The following is a 6,851-nucleotide window of genomic DNA, read 5'->3' as shown; positions in this document are numbered from 1 at the left end:
TTGCCTGGGACACGTACTTAAATATTAAATAATTAGATGGGACGGCTGAGTTGACAAAAAGTACAGTATACAACTTGCTAATTGACGCAAAACGCATCTGCCTGGAGGCCAGGCGTCTGGTTCCGTTGGCCTGATCCAGGCTAATCAAGCTGCCTGTGATCTACCCAGGCTAATCAGGTGCATGTCAACTCCAGGCCAGGAACATGCCTGTGATTTGAGGCTACTATCCAAACAACAACCAGGCATAACCCAGGAAGGTCTCAGGCCAGGCAATTTTGCTCCTGGAACTCAACCAAACACGCTCTACATCCGTGAAGCATATTTCTGGTTTTCAAGCCATATCTAGAGTTCTCAGGCGCGTCGTCGCCAGATCCTTTGGTTCGCAGTTTCGCACGGTTGCTGCTGTCGGCTGGCAGCAGAATCTGGGCAGTAGTGATGGCGGCCGTGTTGGGGTCGGATCGACGCGACCGATGGTGTCTCATGGCCAGAAGTTCGGATTTCGTTTTGCAAAATTTACCGGGCCTGGGCGAAATGGGCGAAATTCGGTTTTTCAGATTTATCTCGGAAAATTCCGGACGAAAATGCCAAATCAAAATTTAATATTTAAACTAAAATTGATAGAATTATGGCCAGATTTAAAATAAACCAGTGGAAAAACCATACAATCCACGCATTAAAACATTATAGACCAGATTTGAACAAGCTCTACGCCCAAGTGCATCCTCCATCTCATGTGGCCGGCCTTCATGGTGTTTCTGCCGTCAACAGCGTCGCCCCATCACGGCCGCGACATTTAGCCTCCATGGGAAAGAAGAACGGGGAGGAGAGCTTGAGGAGGAGCAGCGTTGGAGGAGAAGGAGGCTATGCAGAGGTGGTTCGCCGGAGGAGGAGTAGGGTGGCCCGTGGTTGAGCGCTGGAGGAGGAGGATGCCGCCGCCGCAAAGTGGAGTCGAGGTGGGGAAAAGAACGAATGGTTAGGGTTAGGAGACGCTCGGTTGCAGCATTTATACGGATGGGGGATATTTCTGGGCTATTTTGGACCATGGGCCGGCCCGAACATTCAAATGAGGCCGAATTTTCTGACCGGCTTGTACTCTTACCGGGCCCAAACGAAACGGGCGAATTTCGGACGAAATTCCTTTTTTTCGGACGAAATCCAAATCTCTGGCCACTGTGCTTCAGGTCCGACCGACACGGCGCTCCTCGCCGAGCGACCGAACGGCGTCCTGGTCGGTGACGCAATAGGGAGATGGTCAGGGCCGCGAACAGCCGCTGTCGATTGAAATTCACTAGCCATCGATTCGTTGAGGTTTTAATCAGGATCGATTAATGGCAATTGATGAACCGGCTAAACTGAAGATTATTGCAGGTCTGATGATTCATGCTTTTTACTTCAATTCACTCGCGCGCATATACGAATATACGATCCAAAGTGCTGTTGTTCCTTCCCTACTCCCCTTACTTCTGAAAACCACTCTCGTGCAGCAATGGGTGATGGTTCTTTCCTTTATCTCCTCTTCACCTGATTCTTCATCTAATCCAATTTTTGAAATTTATTTTACTCATACTGTTCTTTGTACTCACAAACTATGCAGGTTCTCTAGGTTTACCTCCTGATACTCTCCCCTCTTCAATTCTACACGTAGATTTCTCAAGGTGTTGCACCTTTCTGGAACGACTCCCCTTTGGATTTAGTGGTTTAGTTTGCTTGAGCAGTCATGCACAAATCACTTGTTGGTAGAAGTTCCACATCGGCTCATGGAGGCAGCACGGTGGTCAGTCACGTCGACCCGCATCACTTGTGGGACGTGGATGTAGTGTCCGACACCGACGGCCACATGTATCTCACACCCACGATACTTGCTATTTAGGGTTTCCTCTACCGCTCGGCGACCCTCGACGACCCTCGTTCCCGATAAAAAAAAGAGGATAAAAAGGATCTATTCTTTCTTCTCCTCTTTTTTTTCTTCTTCCTCTTTTTTTTTATCTTTGAAGCATTGTCGAGGCCACTTCAAACCCTAGAGAAGCAGCATCGAGGCCACCCCAAACCCTAGAGAAGTAGCGTCGAGGTCACTAATTAATATTAGTTCTACGTTTGCCACTAATATATCCATCTGTCATGTTTGAATAATAATTGCTATGTTATAAATATTTGTCGAAACTATGGACACCGCCCGAGACGAAGTACAAGAAGAGTTGTTGGGGGACATAATCGCATGAGGAAGTGATGCCGTCTGCTCGTTGTTTCTCAACGACGCCGATGGTATGGAAGCAGCTGGCTATGATTACGATGGCTCCGATGACCTAATGCCGGTGCAAGAAGGAGACCGTGAGGACGGCTCCGGTGACACAATGCCGGTGCAAGAAGGAGACCGTGATAACGTCTCTGATGACCGAACCGAGTCCGGCCAGGTATATATTAAGGATAGTATAACCGCACCTAAAGCGAGCCCTCTCAGCGCTTTGCGTTTCTGACCATCCGCTTACAAGATCTAGACGTTTTTGGTCGTCGGATCTCCTGTTTAAAGCGATCTGTCCCACATCTGATAAAAACTGGGTCGGCTGTCCTGGGGCTTCTGCTCCGTAGGCGAAAACGTAGCCCTGTGGTTAACTGGGCCGTCGGCCAGCCCATTCCAGCCCACGGGCTTCGCTGAAGAAGGTCCACTTGTGCGGTTCCATCGACTAGGGTTACACACGAGCGACCGGTGAGCGTTCATTCAGTCCCGATGCGAGAAAAAAAAAACAGTGCCGATGCGAGGTCGATTGGACCGACCGGATGTGCCTCGACCTACGCGACCGGCCGTGTTGCCTCGCTGGGCGACGCCAGCAGGAGGTACCCGGGGCAACGGATCGTCCCCTGTCGATTGCCTCCAGTTGCCCGCGATTCGGGAATCAATTCATAGTTGCAGCGGACCATTATAATGGCAAATTTGCAATCGATGAGGCGCACTCACTAGTGGCCAATAACTGGGGTCAGTTACAACATCCATTCAATTGCGTCCATTTAATCTCCATCGTGGAGCTTCTCCTTCCTCATTCTCCTCCTTTTACTTGCAGGCTGCCATGGTTGACAGGACGATAATTAGTCTCGGCTTCTGGCCTTTTACAAGTGTTCCCTCGTTGGTACCTCTACTCTCCCCCAAATTCTGCATTAATTTTTTTTCAATTGATGTTGTTCTTTGTGCTCCCAAATGAGTGCAGGTTCCATTGAGTTCCACGGGATTCACTAGATTGGCTCATTCTTCTACATTTCCTATCTTCCCCGAAAGCGCAGCAGGGAGCCACTTTTTCTCGAGCCGGCGACGAGCTCCATCCCCAGGTCAGTGACGCACTACGGGCATGTTTGGTTCATGTCCTGGGTCTGATGCCTGGCAAAAGTTGATGCCTGATAGTAGCCTGGGAGAAGGAGGATTTTTGCCTGGCCAGGCTGCTGTGTGCATGTGATGTTTGGTTGCAAACGTTGCCTGGGACACGTACTTAAATATTAAATAATTAGATGGGACGGCTGAGTTGACAAAAAGTACAGTATACAACTTGCTAATTGACGCAAAACGCATCTGCCTGGAGGCCAGGCGTCTGGTTCCGTTGGCCTGATCCAGGCTAATCAAGCTGCCTGTGATCTACCCAGGCTAATCAGGTGCATGTCAACTCCAGGCCAGGAACATGCCTGTGATTTGAGGCTACTATCCAAACAACAACCAGGCATAACCCAGGAAGGTCTCAGGCCAGGCAATTTTGCTCCTGGAACTCAACCAAACACGCTCTACATCCGTGAAGCATATTTCTGGTTTTCAACCCATATCTAGAGTTCTCAGGCGCGTCGTCGCCAGATCCTTTGGTTCGCAGTTTCGCACGGTTGCTGCTGTCGGCTGGCAGCAGAATCTGGGCAGTAGTGATGGCGGCCGTGTTGGGGTCGGATCGACGCGACCGATGGTGTCTCATGGCCAGAATTTCGGATTTCGTTTTGCAAAATTTACCGGGACTGGGCGAAATGGGCGAAATTCGGTTTTTCAGATTTATCTCGGAAAATTCCGGACGAAAATGCCAAATCAAAATTTAATATTTAAACTAAAATTGATAGAATTATGGCCAGATTTAAAATAAACCAGTGGAAAAACCATACAATCCACGCATTAAAACATTATAGACCAGATTTGAACAAGCTCTACGCCCAAGTGCATCCTCCATCTCATGTGGCCGGCCTTCATGGTGTTTCTGCCGTCAACAGCGTCGCCCCATCACGGCCGCGACATTTAGCCTCCATGGGAAAGAAGAACGGGGAGGAGAGCTTGAGGAGGAGCAGCGTTGGAGGAGAAGGAGGCTATGCAGAGGTGGTTCGCCGGAGGAGGAGTAGGGTGGCCCGTGGTTGAGCGCTGGAGGAGGAGGATGCCGCCGCCGCAAAGTGGAGTCGAGGTGGGGAAAAGAACGAATGGTTAGGGTTAGGAGACGCTCGGTTGCAGCATTTATACGGATGGGGGATATTTCTGGGCTATTTTGGACCATGGGCCGGCCCGAACATTCAAATGAGGCCGAATTTTCTGACCGGCTTGTACTCTTACCGGGCCCAAACGAAACGGGCGAATTTCGGACGAAATTCCTTTTTTTCGGACGAAATCCAAATCTCTGGCCACTGTGCTTCAGGTCCGACCGACACGGCGCTCCTCGCCGAGCGACCGAACGGCGTCCTGGTCGGTGACGCAATAGGGAGATGGTCAGGGCCGCGAACAGCCGCTGTCGATTGAAATTCACTAGCCATCGATTCGTTGAGGTTTTAATCAGGATCGATTAATGGCAATTGATGAACCGGCTAAACTGAAGATTATTGCAGGTCTGATGATTCATGCTTTTTACTTCAATTCACTCGCGCGCATATACGAATATACGATCCAAAGTGCTGTTGTTCCTTCCCTACTCCCCTTACTTCTGAAAACCACTCTCGTGCAGCAATGGGTGATGGTTCTTTCCTTTATCTCCTCTTCACCTGATTCTTCATCTAATCCAATTTTTGAAATTTATTTTACTCATACTGTTCTTTGTACTCACAAACTATGCAGGTTCTCTAGGTTTACCTCCTGATACTCTCCCCTCTTCAATTCTACACGTAGATTTCTCAAGGTGTTGCACCTTTCTGGAACGACTCCCCTTTGGATTTAGTGGTTTAGTTTGCTTGAGCAGTCATGCACAAATCACTTGTTGGTAGAAGTTCCACATCGGCTCATGGAGGCAGCACGGTGGTCAGTCACGTCGACCCGCATCACTTGTGGGACGTGGATGTAGTGTCCGACACCGACGGCCACATGTATCTCACACCCACGATACTTGCTATTTAGGGTTTCCTCTACCGCTCGGCGACCCTCGACGACCCTCGTTCCCGATAAAAAAAAGAGGATAAAAAGGATCTATTCTTTCTTCTCCTCTTTTTTTTCTTCTTCCTCTTTTTTTTATCTTTGAAGCATTGTCGAGGCCACTTCAAACCCTAGAGAAGCAGCATCGAGGCCACCCCAAACCCTAGAGAAGTAGCGTCGAGGTCACTAATTAATATTAGTTCTACGTTTGCCACTAATATATCCATCTGTCATGTTTGAATAATAATTGCTATGTTATAAATATTTGTAGAAACTATGGACACCGCCCGAGACGAAGTACAAGAAGAGTTGTTGGGGGACATAATCGCATGAGGAAGTGATGCCGTCTGCTCGTTGTTTCTCAACGACACCGATGGTATGGAAGCAGCTGGCAATGATTACGATGGCTCCGGTGACCTAATGCCGGTGCAAGAAGGAGACCGTGAGGACGGCTCCGGTGACACAATGCCGGTGCAAGAAGGAGACCGTGATAACGTCTCTGATGACCGAACCGAGTCCGGCCAGGTATATATTAAGGATAGTATAACCGCACCTGAAGCGAGCCCTCTCAGCGCTTCGCGTTTCTGACCATCCGCTTACAAGATCTAGACGTTTTTGGTCGTCGGATCTCCTGTTTAAAGCGATCTGTCCCACATCTGATAAAAACTGGGTCGGCTGTCCTGGGGCTTCTGCTCCGTAGGCGAAAACGTAGCCCTGTGGTTAACTGGGCCGTCGGCCAGCCCATTCCAGCCCACGGGCTTCGCTGAAGAAGGTCCACTTGTGCGGTTCCATCGACTAGGGTTACACACGAGCGACCGGTGAGCGTTCATTCAGTCCCGATGCGAGAAAAAAAAACAGTGCCGATGCGAGGTCGATTGGACCGACCGGATGTGCCTCGACCTACGCGACCGGCCGTGTTGCCTCGCTGGGCGACGCCAGCAGGAGGTACCCGGGGCAACGGATCGTCCCCTGTCGATTGCCTCCAGTTGCCCGCGATTCGGGAATCAATTCATAGTTGCAGCGGACCATTATAATGGCAAATTTGCAATCGATGAGGCGCACTCACTAGTGGCCAATAACTGGGGTCAGTTACAACATCCATTCAATTGCGTCCATTTAATCTCCATCGTGGAGCTTCTCCTTCCTCATTCTCCTCCTTTTACTTGCAGGCTGCCATGGTTGACAGGACGATAATTAGTCTCCGCTTCTGGCCTTTTACAAGTGTTCCCTCGTTGGTACCTCTACTCTCCCCCAAATTCTGCATTAATTTTTTTCAATTGATGTTGTTCTTTGTGCTCCCAAATGAGTGCAGGTTCCATTGAGTTCCACGGGATTCACTAGATTGGCTCATTCTTCTACATTTCCTATCTTCCCCAAAAGCGCAGCAGGGAGCCACTTTTTCTCGAGCCGGCGACGAGCTCCATCCCCAGGTCAGTGACGCACTACGGGCATGTTTGGTTCATGTCCTGGGTGTGATGCCTGGCAAAAGTTGATGCCTGATAGTAGC

This window comes from Triticum dicoccoides, chromosome 6A (assembly GCF_002162155.2).
Source record: "Triticum dicoccoides isolate Atlit2015 ecotype Zavitan chromosome 6A, WEW_v2.0, whole genome shotgun sequence".
Classification (NCBI taxonomy): domain Eukaryota; kingdom Viridiplantae; phylum Streptophyta; class Magnoliopsida; order Poales; family Poaceae; genus Triticum; species Triticum dicoccoides.
This window is presented reverse-complemented; position numbering follows the sequence as displayed.